Source organism: Mastigoproctus giganteus, chromosome 13 (assembly GCF_048544385.1).
Source record: "Mastigoproctus giganteus isolate SK-2022 chromosome 13, ASM4854438v1, whole genome shotgun sequence".
Lineage (NCBI taxonomy): Eukaryota > Metazoa > Arthropoda > Arachnida > Uropygi > Thelyphonidae > Mastigoproctus > Mastigoproctus giganteus.
Window position 1 is genome coordinate 17,754,442 of NC_143587.1, and position 13,063 is coordinate 17,767,504.

At 39.4% G+C, this 13,063-nt stretch overlaps 1 protein-coding gene across 1 annotated transcript in view; it reads right to left on the reverse strand.

The window, feature by feature from the left end:
- The window catches only part of LOC150075817 (putative nuclear hormone receptor HR38), a 102,128-nt gene that overhangs the window by 54,655 nt on the left and 34,410 nt on the right, over window positions 1-13,063 (reverse strand). Inside the window, exon 2 of the mRNA XM_090388051.1 lies at window positions 12,192-12,275. The gene's annotated coding sequence lies outside the window, so the exon portion shown is untranslated. The remainder of the gene's footprint in view (window positions 1-12,191; window positions 12,276-13,063) is intronic.

Consider the following 13,063-nt stretch of genomic DNA (forward strand, 5'->3'; position numbering starts at 1 on the left):
ATACCAATATACTAATGTGAATATGAACTTTCAAAATAATTCTTAAATAATACCATTTGAAAATGTGGACAAGAATAAAAGCACAAAATCCACTCTTCAGAAAGAGGACTCTATGAATACTCATTCCTCCTTACATTTCATTTTTGAGGAACTGGATTTTATACCGCGGCTTTAATTAAGACACATACCACATCTGAAATTGCACGCAAGTTGCAATATAATCAGACATCCCAGTAAAGAAAACCGTTGCTAAGTTACGAGCGATGTTTAAGAAATAATGGGAATGCTTTTTATAAAATAACTCATTTGTAAGATGTAGCTCTTTCAAATATAATATAAATATCTATTTAGCTAGATAAATCCAGGAAGGGCAATGGAAAGTGAGAATTAGCATTAATGTCCGAGTATTAAGTTAAAGATAGTAAGTATTAAGATTGGATATTTAGTTTTAATGTAAATAAGGTTAAAGTTTGAAGAAACACTGGATTTGGGGATAGGAAAGTGGATTTGGGGATGGATAAATAGTGGCTAAATGGAAACAAGTAATTTAGAGTAATATAAGAGAGCAAACAGGGACAGCGGTCAGCACTAGGGAAGGGATGCCATTTGCGAACAGGCGTGAAAGGGTTGCTGAGGGCAAGTACAATAGGACCGTGAAACTGGATTATGATACGTCTCTTTTGATCTAAGCCACCGTTAGAAGTAAATAGGAAATGAGTGGACGTCCAGTGTTTGCATAAAAAGAAAACGGCGTCAGGGTGACTGATATTTGACTAAGTTCGATATATTTAGCAGAGAAGGTGTGAACATGAACTGAGTGTTTTGGAGGTGACCGGCAAACATGAAAAGGTCATACTGCCGTGTGAAAAAAATAAGAAAATTTCTAGAGAAAGGTTGGTTTGTGCGCTAGGGAGACGGCTGTGGTGAGATGTTTAGTAAATAGGAAGGAATGAAAAATTAAACAGAGTATGGGGATTGGTTGAGGGAAAAAGAAAAGTTCATGGGGAGTATTTTGAGCAAGTGTCCACTCTGTATTTTACTTCTCTGTGGTCTAAGGGGAGAAAGTCGTGAGTTGCGGGTTGAAGTGGAAATAGATTTTTTGGTGGTCGGAGTTGACATCTCGTGGTAGCAAGATGAAGAAGAAAAAGAAAAAAAAAAGCGTGAGAGAAAGAAAGCCTTGTCCAGCATCGGAAGGCGGTGATCGGGGTCCCTGGCAACGTAATCGCAAGCTGTACCTCCGAAGCTTTGTTGTGTAAGAGCCTACACTTGTGTCTAGGGTCCGACCCGTTGAGAAATGGCCAGTTGTGCAGATTGGTGAGCCAAGAAGAGAAAGAAAGAAAGCCCGTCCGCCACTAAAGAAAGGAGAGTGCCCAATGGAAGAAAGCCTGTTTGCCACGAAGGAAGCCTGAACGCAAGGAAATTGGAAGTAGCGGCCATTCCGGAACGTAAGTCTGTTCCTGTTTTTTTTTTCTCGAATCCTGAACTCAAGGTCTCATAATCTACCTCTGTAAGGAATTGAGTGATAGTCCTTTTAAAAAAGAACATTCCGTTTGTAATAGGCAAGTTAGTTACTGAGGTTGAGATAAATGGTAATAAATGTTATTGCTCATGGGTAACGAAAGGGTGGTACAGGGATAAATAAAGAGAATGTAACAGTATAAAGGAATTAGTAAAGAAATTATATTTATAGGGGTAGAACTGTAAGGATATGTTAACCGATATCATTAATTTAGGACAGGTGCCAACAAAAGATAACATACAGATGAGGTGTAAAGAGAAAGAAATTTTATTAATAGAGAAACCTCATGAGCAAAGAGGGATGACCAAGATGATAAATAGAGAGTAACTAAGGTAGAATGAGGGATTTATAGCGAATGATAAAAATTGGTAATGGAAGAGAATGATTGAATAATCATTGATGATTCATAATAAGTAAGATACAAATGATACAAACTGATTTTAATAATTTGTAAATTGAGAATAGTTGATGAGGGAGAGATAGTGTAGTGTACTGTAGTATGGTTCAAATATATGAAAATTGGTATGCCTGTATGTAATTATTTATTTTTTTATGTAAATGCTGTATATAATGTTCATTCTGGTTGAGATTTTTATTGACAAAAAGGGGTTCTTTAATATTCTGCTAACACCCGCTTTACACACTCTAGGATTTAGAATTTTCTGTGAATTCCAGTTAGATATGCGTTTTGTGGGCTGTTTGAGAACTCAGTAGGATGTAGGTCTGGAGAAAAAGGGAAGCAAAAACAGAACCCCCACACATTCAAGGCCAGATGTTGATGTGATCCTTTTCAAAGTATTTTCTCTTAATTCATTTATGTAGACGTCTCTCTCATTATTTCGTGTTGGGCTGGTATCTTTAAAATCGCCTAATGGGCTTTGATAGGTGGCTGTATATTCTGAAAGTGATGTCCGCGGATTTTCCTCCTTATCTTTGGTTGTGTTGCACACCACTATCATTAAAACTGTAGACAAGATTTTTAGTCAATGAAAACTGTCAGCCTCAACTCCTTGCAGAGGCAATTTGTTCCAGCAATCGACGACTCGCTGACTAAAAGGAAAACTTCCTCTTTAATTTGAATTCATGGCTCCTAGTTCTGGAACTTTTTATAACAGTGAAAATTCCGCCTTCATTCATTTTATGAACACTTTCAGAGTCTTGTAAATCTCAATCAGATCCTCTCTGATATGCCTCGTTGCCAAGCTCTGTAGTCCATATAATCGGAATCTTTCTTCATACGACCGCCCTTTTTCTGATTAGGGGTGCCCATATCTCCTACTGAAGACCACCTCTTCCCTTTGTTCCATCTTTGGCAGTGATGCATCTGTATCATGGCAGCCAGTGCTATGTTGCCATTTTTGGAATAAAGTCCCTCTTGACAGTTTTGTTTCCGTTGTTGTATCGGTGGTGTTTCCTTCATCATTTCTGTACCTCACGAGGTTCCTTTGTGTTTTTTCCATATCCAGGCCACTCCTATGAGAAGCTACGAGTGAAAACCTGACTGGTCCTTAAATTTTGCACACCAGTATATTACACATTGGCAGATGAGTGGGTTGGCAGAAGGGTGGCCCTAATATAACACTAATATATCTTTCTGTAGGAAACTAACTGTGGCATTGAATTGTTTTCAGCATGGAAGAAGATTTGCTGAGATTATCAATGCTAGAGTTGGGGTACAACTAAGATACGAAGTCAACTTTATATTTATATGAAAATTATAGAACCATACGGACGTAACAGAGCTGGAATTATAGATTGATTAAAGCTGTGGTCAATAGCTTTCGCAAGAGACCGGAAGGCTCTATTTGGACAGTAAACAAGTTTCGTGCTCTTAACCTTTTCTAAATGAATTTTAAATTTATTAATAACTTGTTTACAACTTTCGCCTTTCTCTTATTACGATGTTTCGTCCATCGCTAAGTTGTAATACGAGGTGCACAACTAACATTTACTGTGTAGGCGGAGAATAAAACTAGACATCAGGATACAAATCAAATGCAACCTGCTATATTCTTATCCTGAACAGCCTTAGCACATTTTTCGAAAAACCGTAGAGAAATAACGAGAGTTCAGGTGATGAGGAATAAACGATTTAATCTCCACAAGAAAAGCAAAATTAGGACCAAAAGATTGAAAACAGCACTGTTGGAATAAAAAACGATACGAAGCTGAGAATGTGCAATGCAACAGGGTCTCGTTCGAGGAGAGACCATCACCAAGTTGTAATCTGAGATAACTACTACTTACTCTGTGTTTTGAAGAGTTGCTTATGAAGAAGACTTTTGTGTTGTCATACGAGCTGTGGATCAGCAGTGAGAGGTTGGGTGCATCTGTTTGGTGAATAATCTGGATATAAACGTTCCTGAAGGGGATAGAATACTCTAAGGGACAGTGTTGAGAGTGAAGAATTGTCTCGTCATTTTTTTCAGCTTTTTTTTATATGAAAACCCCGAACACTAGAGGTATTAGAACCTATAGTACTTAATACCGTGCTTGGGATGTAGATTGAGAAGACGAAAGAAGATATTTGTTGACATTAGACTGGAACTTCTGTAGATTGTAATTTTCAGGAAATATGTATGAAGGAAGGTTGTTCCAGAAAACGGCAGTTGAATGAATAAATGAGGAAGATGAAAAGTTGGTTCTGTGAGTTTCAAGTTGGACAGTAAATGGATGTTTGGCTAATGGTGGCATGTGTTCGGACTGTTTCGAAAGAGAGGTCGGGAATTATAGAAGCCAATTCAGAAGAACAGTGCCCATGGAAGTATCTGTAGAAGAGGCATGCAGCAGAAACAGTACCTCTATGAGACAGCGAGTGGAGAGACTCTGTTAGAGATGAATCATTAATTAACCTAACTGCCCTCTTCTGAATAAAATCAAGAAGCCTGAGAGAGGTTTTGGGGGCACCACCCTAGATGTGGGATTAATTTTCCATGTTAGGGCGGATTTGTGATTTATACAGAGTGAGCAGCTGTTTGGAAGAAAAGTAACGCCGAGAGCGAAAGAGAAAACCAAGTTTTTTAGATGCAGAGGAAGCAATGTTTGTAATGTGCTTGTGCCAAGAGAGATTAGAAGTCAGGGTAATCCCCAAAAGAGATATATCATTTTGCCTAGAAATCGGAGTGTCTCTAAATATAAGCATTGGAGCAGAAGAATCCTTTTTGCGAGATATAAGAAAAGACTGAGTTTTAGAAGGGTTGAAATCAACTAAGTTGTCTTTGCCCCACTGGAGAATTATCTGGAGATCGGCATTTAAGGAATTGGTAGCAGATTTTCGAGAAGTTGGAGCTGATTGAGCAGGAAAAGGTTTCTCAAAATGGACAGTGGAATACAATGTGCTATCATCGGCAAAAACTATGGATAGGATTGCCAGACAATGGAAGAAGGTCATTAATATATAAGACGACACCAGCATCAGTGGAGAAGTTAGAGAACAGAGAGACATCTACCATCACCTTCAGTGAGCGGTCAGAGAGAAAACTGGATAATCAATCACAAAAAAAGTTGGCAAACTATAAGATGGAAGCTTGTTTAGAAGGCCTTTGTACCAAACACGATCGTAAGCTTTTGGGACATCAAAAGCAACTGCTTGTGTGTTACCGAACTTTTCCAATGAATTAGTCCATAAATGGGTAACATAAGCCAGAATATCACCAGTGGATCGACACTGACGGAATCCATACTGGCGATTGTTGATCAAACGGAAGGTTTCTAGGTAGATTAAGAGTTGGCGGTTAATTGATTTCTCCATTACTTTAGAAAGAGTAGAAGTAATTGCAATGGGACGATAATTGGATGGGAGGAATTTAGGAACTGGCTGTATATGAGCAAATTTCCAAGCAGAAGAACAAACATCTTTGGAATAAGAAAGTGAAGAAAAAAAAAAGTGACAAAGAACAGGAGTAAGTTCAGGAGCACAGGTTTTGAGAACAAGTGGAAAAATACCATCAGGACCTGGAGCTTTCTTAGCATCAAGATTCATTAAAATCCTTCTGACATACTTTTGACCGAAGACCACAGGAGGCATTGAATAGAGCGTTTTGGGAATGGTGGGAGGGAGATGTTTTACCAAGATCATTAATACATGAGTTGGTAGAAAAATGGGATGCTAGCGGGTCAGCTTTATCCTTGGCTGAAGTGACAACAGAACCATCTGGTTTTGAGAGAGGTAGGAGCAGAGATGGGCAAAAGTTGCAGCCAATAGCTTTGGCATGAGACGAGACTGCTCAGCTACCATTAGGGCATGAAGCAAGTTTTCTAGTTTAGACTGATTAATAACTGCTTTACAATTGTTGCGAGCTTTGGTGTAGGCAGAAAATGTAACTGAAGAATTGGAAACAAGCCAATTACGATATGCAACATTCTTCTCTTGAACAGCCTTAGCACATTTATTGAAAAACCAAGGTTTAGATAAAGGACGAGATTTTAACATGGAGTGGGGAATAAAGGATTCCATTGCTACAAGAATAATTTCACTGACACAATCTGAGCAAAAGTTAACATCCGAAGTTTTGAAACAATAGTCTAACCAAGGAAAAGATGAAAAGAAATCTAGCAGGTCATCCCATTTTGCATTTGTAAGACACAGTCTTACAAGTTAAATTAAATATCGATATAATTAAAGAAAGAATGCTAGATAGAGTGATATTGTAAACCTTACAAGAAAACACTTAAAATCACAAATATTGTCTAAGATAATGGGTCTCACACTAATGGAATTAATTTAAGAGAAAGTTAAATTTAATGTACAAGCAAATATACCGTGAAAATAAACATTAGAAAGAAATATACGATCAGCGCCCACTACCTGAAGCAGCAAATGAAGATAACGAGACGGAACAGTGGGGGGTTAATTGATGGCATGGCAAAAGGGACAGACTGCTCCAGAGATTACAATAGGGGTACCAAGTGTAAGCGTTTTTGTTTACTGCAAACAGAGCTGGTGTGGTCATTTTAAAATAAGGCGAGACGAATCAAGTAAATGGACGCAGATGTTTTCCGGATGGGTTCCGAGCTCCAGAAATTTCTGGTCATTTCTAGAAGGATCGAGAATTCTCTAGAAACGGAAGTCCTCTCTACACCGGAAGGAGCTCGACCGTCCTGTCATGTGGAATAGGCAAATGAGAATGGAGATGATGATGGTCAGGTAGAAATGATTAGTTGAGAAAGGGAGGAGAGTTACAAAATTTTGATAAATAAAAAGGCAAGAGCGCGCGAGTTAAAGGGGTGATGAAGTTTTTTTGGAGAGGTATATTTTAGAAGGAGTGATTAAAGTTTTTTTTTCGGAGGTAGGCTCGGGAAACAGTCCCCGGAAGGATGATTATAGTTATGGTTTATTTGCTAATTAATTAATGGAAGGAAGTTAATAATGTTGGACGGGTTAACCTATAAAGCAGGTACAGTTATATGTTACTTATATAATATTACTGAAGTAGAGAAATCAGTCGCTAAATGCTGAAGTTTACCTGAGAGGATGAAGAAATAAATAAACCAACGTATATTTCATTAACATGTAATTTTAATGTGTTAGGGTGAGAATAGAATGGAATAATGTGTAAAGTGGACATTAAATTCCAGAAGAAGAACTGTGTTAACCATGAAGAAGAATGTAGGATTGTGCTAGATAAGTATGATTAATAAATAAAAAAATGTCAATTGTATTTAAGAAAGAGTTAGGTGAAACTGATCGTAGGAATGTGTTAGTTGCCGAATATTAAGAAGATGATGATAGGAGAGCCTAATGACCAGGAACATAATCCATGCCATGTACCTATATATGAAGTGAATAATGTGTAATGAATTGCTTGACCTTTTATTTGTACTTATGTATAATAAACTAATTGTATCTAACTTAATGCAAATAGTGTTTGGTCATTTCTGAACACACAGAAAAAAATCCAAAGGAGGAGTGCACTAATATAGGAACTCCCACAGAACCGGAATTCTTCTGTGAGATAACTAGTCAGATGCAAAGTGGGGATTTTAAGAATATAAATAATAATAAATACTATAGTAATAATATAAACAAAAAAATAATAATAAACATAAATAAAACCCCACCCCCACACATTCTTGTAATGCCAAACAACACGCGGTTGGGAATAGCCATGAGATAAAGGCTCCATTGGAGAAGAGACAATCACCAAGTTATGATCTGAGGCGCCTAAACGATCACTCACTTCAACCGTGTACTTAGAAGGGTTGTTTGTAAGAAAAAGATCAAGCGTGTTGACTGTGTGTGATTAGGATTGTCTGGTATTCTGGTAGGTAAATGAAAAATCTATGCGAGGTAATTAGTAATTGCAAAAGCCTCAGTATCTCGATCAGCTGGGTCTGTATGACTACAAAACGGAAGCCAGCTGGGGTTGTGAACATTAAAATCACCAAGGAAAATTACCTCACTGTTGGGAAAGTTGGACTGGAGAAAGTCAAGTTGCAAAGAGAGGACGTCAAAGAGCTCAAAATGATTAATGGAGTTTGGAGAACGGTAGAGACAACAGATGAATTTGACACAATGAGGTAGAGAGATTTGAAGCCAGAGAAGATCAAAGAGAGGAGATTCCAAATTGCCAAGTCTCTGACAGGGAATACCAGAACGGACATTTGCACAAGTACCACCTTTGAGGCGAAAGGAATCATACAGCGAATAATTTGGGCAACTAAAGCGAGCAGTAGTTGAATCAGCCGATAACTGAGATTTTGTCAGAAAACATATATGGATTTTGGCAGCCTTCAAGTGGAAATGGACATCGTTGATATTAGAATTGAGACCACGTATATTTGTGAAATGAATTAAGAAGTGTTTGGGAAGTTTAGGTCTTTTCGCAGATAAGTTTGCACTATTAGTTTGACAATGCATGGTATATTGAACAGTAAGAAAAAGTGGGGTGGGGCATGTTGTATGAAATAATGAAATTTTTAGATATGGCGTACACGTGGTAAGAATATACCCAGATCCTTGACATAACGTGACCTCGACAATGTCCTCCGCATAAACACTACTCGAACTCCCTCCAGTCACTATCTGGCAGAGTAGAGATAGCAAGATTATACACTAGCTGATCCGGAAGCCTCTAAAGAGTTACCAATAGTTTCGGTCCGGTGTACTAACTAGCGAACACCGTTTTAGAGCTGTATCCTCGAAAGGTAAGGAATATTGGATCTCGCCATGGTGTTCATCATAACCTTAAAAGACAGCCATCATACTGCATGATGGAAGAGATGGGGAAGGGTTGACAGGAACTTAGCTCTGGAGACTAAACATGGGTTCCACCACTTCAAGCTACTTCTAGACCCGATACGCTGTCCAGAGAGCCCTCGCTGGTAGCATAGTGATTATAATTACAGTCTTCCCACAGGGGGTGGAAAATGCCTGGGTTCGAATTCTATCAATAACGCGAGGAACTTTTACGATGGTTTTTTACTCAAGTTAGCAGGTCTTAAGCGTGTACAGCAAATTTTTTTCTCCAGAAAACTCATGTTTTTTTTTTTTTTATTTTTTTTTTTCTTCTAGCAAAACAGACAATCCGACCAGAGGATGCATGCAAGTCCCGTCGATGACGTGAGGAATTTTGATGGGCGTTTTTCACAACATGGCAGAGTTAGTCGGTCTCAGGCGAGGGTAGCATGGAATTTTCTCTCGGAACTCGGGGTTTTCGTCCAGAAAATAGAAAATCGACCTCAGAAGATACACAATTTCCGGACAGTACAAGGAGCAATATGGCCTTAGTCGCTGATGCTCCTAAAATCCTTCTACAACAACAACACGAACATATTTTCGGCTCATCAGCCACTTGTCTGATACCCAGTAGGCGGTCCTCCCCCTTGTTAACGGCTGATGTGGTTATAATTTCCTTTGCAATAATGGATTTTTGCTATTCGGGTCCTTCACTGACGATTGTCAGCCTTCTTCGGATGGAAGGAAACTGCACCGGAAGCTCACAGGATGTTACAAGAGGCTTATGGTGATGAGATTGCTGCTGTCAACCTTAACTCTATGCAAGACATTATTATTAATTCGATTTTTTTTTCAGGTAATTCATTCTGTTCACTAGTTACGGAGAAAGAGAAAGGATCTCACGAGCTTAAGACAGATTGATCCATGTGTATCTGGGAGGTGCTGCAGAACAAACAAAAGAAGGTTACTCCTGTTAGATTTTTCCAAAACTGCTGTTTATTATAATATTGCAAGAAATCATAATTATAAAAGAAATATGCCAATAGAAGTAAGTGGAACTGCAAGTAATGGCCCAAGTATTTGGTTTCAGTAGCAGATTGTTAAGATGGGCTGTCTGAGAAGACAGAAAAGTTGACTGATGACTTAAATGCAGGAACTTCTCACTCCGTTCCTCACCAAGGACCTGCTATCAAAAAATTTATTCTTCCTCTACCAGCAACGTGAATAAGACAATTTACTTGCTGGCTTCCCAAACCGAGTGAAAAAAAAAACTCGAGTTTGAACTTCGTTAATAGCGCGAGGAATTTTCATGGGTTCTTTTCACAACGTAGCCGAGTTAGTCGATCTCAGGCGAGAGTCCCATGGTTTTCCCTCCCAGTAAATTGGTTATTTCATCTAGCAAACCGACTAAGAATACACCCAATTACAGACACAATACTGTATATTGACTTCTCCTAGCCTAGTGTCTTTGGCACTTAACACACTTCCACCACCACATAATTTACTTGCTGATCATCACAGAAAAGTACGAGTATCCAACGCTATTAACATCTAACTTGAATATAGATGAGTACTTCCAGGGCTATCACAAACAGACACGAATAAGCATCGAACCAAAGGTGCGGTATTCTGTGCTATCCACAATAGCTGTCCTGGCTAGGACAGTCCCAAATCTAATTAAAAGCCATCATCTATATGGTGAACTGGAATGACATCTTTATGAGTATTACTTGGTACAGGGTTTATCTGGACACATTTCAGAATCTTGTAGAAGCTAAGGCAATAGTGGTCAGATCAATAATTCTGCTGGTCCTAGTACGTGAACTTAATAAAGTGGCTGTCCAGTGTATGTTTCTTACCTGAAAGAAAATCCTTGGTAGTGTCTCTGAGGCGCCTGTCCTTCTTAACTGTTTCCGATCATTTCAGTAGTAGCCTGATAAGTTTTCTTTTATTTCTGTGTGGAATTTAGCAAGTTACGTTTCAAGATGAATTTTCAAAACTGCATTTTATTTCGCTTTTTTTTTTTTTAATGGGGGGTATACAGCCAGTGGACACTTTATTATGTACCACCTGCTCTTATTGGCCCAACAACCAAATAACATTCGATCAATGGCGATTGGTGGATGGAAAAAGTTCGTTGTTGCAAGAGGACAATGGAGTCTGATAAAACTTACCCAAGGTAACAGAAAGGCTATAATCAATAAAATTACACTGAGTGGACAGAAATCATGGGATACCTATTTAGTGATGGATAGGCCCACCTTTCGCCCGGATAAGGGCAGTCACACGGTGAGGCATTGAGTCCATTAGTTCACGAAAGCGGTCCACAGTTCCGTCGCATGCCTGGGTGGAGGATCCAAAGCTCGTAAGGACCTTTCCACAACATCCCAAAGGTACTCCACAGGGTTCATGTCCGGTGAACGGGGAGGCCATGCCATGTTAGTAAAATCTGCTGAATGCAGATTTTATCCTGCTAGAAGAGTCCATTGCCCTGTGGGTGCACGATGACCATGAAGGGATGCAGATGGTCTGCAAGGATGGACACGTAACCCGGACCGTTCAGAGATGCGTCTAGACCTACCAGAGGTTCGAACGTGGGCCAGTTGAATACGCCCCAGACCATTACCGACTGTCCACCTGCCTGAACAGTTCCTTGTTGACATAACGGATGCATAGCTGCGGGAGGTTTACGCCAGATACGCACCCTACCGTCTGCTGGAAATAACTGGAAACAGAACTCGTTGGACTAGAAGACCCGTCTCCAATCATCCAAGGTCCAGTGCTGATGTCCTTTCACCAAATTGAGGAGTACTGTCCTGTGTTAAGCAATAGGAGGCTGGTGGGTCGGGGGCTCCCATAACCTTTCGCGCCTGATGGTCTTGGTGGAGACGTTTCTGGCACCTCCCTCGTTGAAGTCGGCGGTGATTTGTGCCACTGTCGCTCTCCGGTTGGCTGATGCGAGAGACAGACGTCGACGGCCACGTTCATCCACCACCTTTCTCCTCCCACAGCGCTGTCCACGATGAGATGTTATTCCAGAAATGGCATATTCCCGATACACTCTTGATACTGTCGAACGGGGACAGTGCAATTTCTGTACCACCTCTGCGATAGAGTGACCCATGCGTCGGGAACTCACTATCATCCCTCTTTCAAAGTCGGTTAACTCACAACGTTTCTCCATACTGACATCGAATTACCGTCTACGTGAATGCTATATCCCTGCCAAACGGAGGGTTCGTCCACTAGAGAAAGGGGTGACAGTGTCACGTTGCCCAGGAACCAGGTATCCCATGAATTCTATCCTTTCAGTGTACAATCCATTACAATAATAGTAAAGTCGTACCTTGTCATGGATGGGATATATCACAGACGGCGACTGGTTCGAGTTACAATCCTATCAGTTAAAAAAAAATGGCCAACTAAGCTTTCTTACTTTCTATTGGAAATTTGTATATAAAATGTAGAAAAAGGAAATATTTAGCTTTTACTTACACCATATTTTTAGTATGATCCAACATCTCCTCCCATGAAAAGATGAATGCGAAAATACGGTTCTGAGCCTGAACAGAAAGATGGCTAGTAGGAAGAAAAAATTACATTTGAAAATTTGAGAGAGTAGAAGAACAAAAAAAAAAGAAAAAAAAGAAGAAGTATCTTATAAGTATTTTATGTAACGTGTTTAATGCACTGGTGGTGTTTGGGAGTTACTTAAATAATTCCTATTAAATCTTAAAGGGCTTTTTTAAGTAATTAAAAATTACTTCTTCTAATTATTAACTTTAGTTTTTGTGTTTTATTTTGAAGTATGCAGAAGAGGTTGATTCGAAAACAAAAATTCTAAGCCTCATCGATAAAGGTACAGTTATTTACTTACATTTTATGGTTTGCCAACTGTTTTTGCAATTGGATATCCAGTTTTCTCTCTGAACGCTCACTGCGGGTGGTGGTAGATGGCTCACTGTCTTCTAATTTCTCCACTAATTCAGGTGTTCCCCAAGGTTCTGTTCTTGCTCCCACTCTTTTCCTCTTGTATATAAATGCCCTCCCATTGACTGGAAATATTAGCCATAGTTTTGTGGATGACAGCACATTGGATTCCACCTTCCAGTTTGAGAAATCTTGCACTGCACAAAGAGCTTCAACTTCTTGAATATCCACTACCAACTCCTTAAACGCTGATCTCCAGGTAATTCCCCAGGGGGGGGCAAAGATAACTTAGTTAATTTCAATCCTTCTAAAACTCAGTCCTGTCTTATCCTATGCTTATCTTCAATGACATTCAGATTTGTACACAAGGTCACATATCTTTCTTAGGGACTACCCTGATTTCTAATCTGTCTTGGCATAAGCACATCACATCCTTT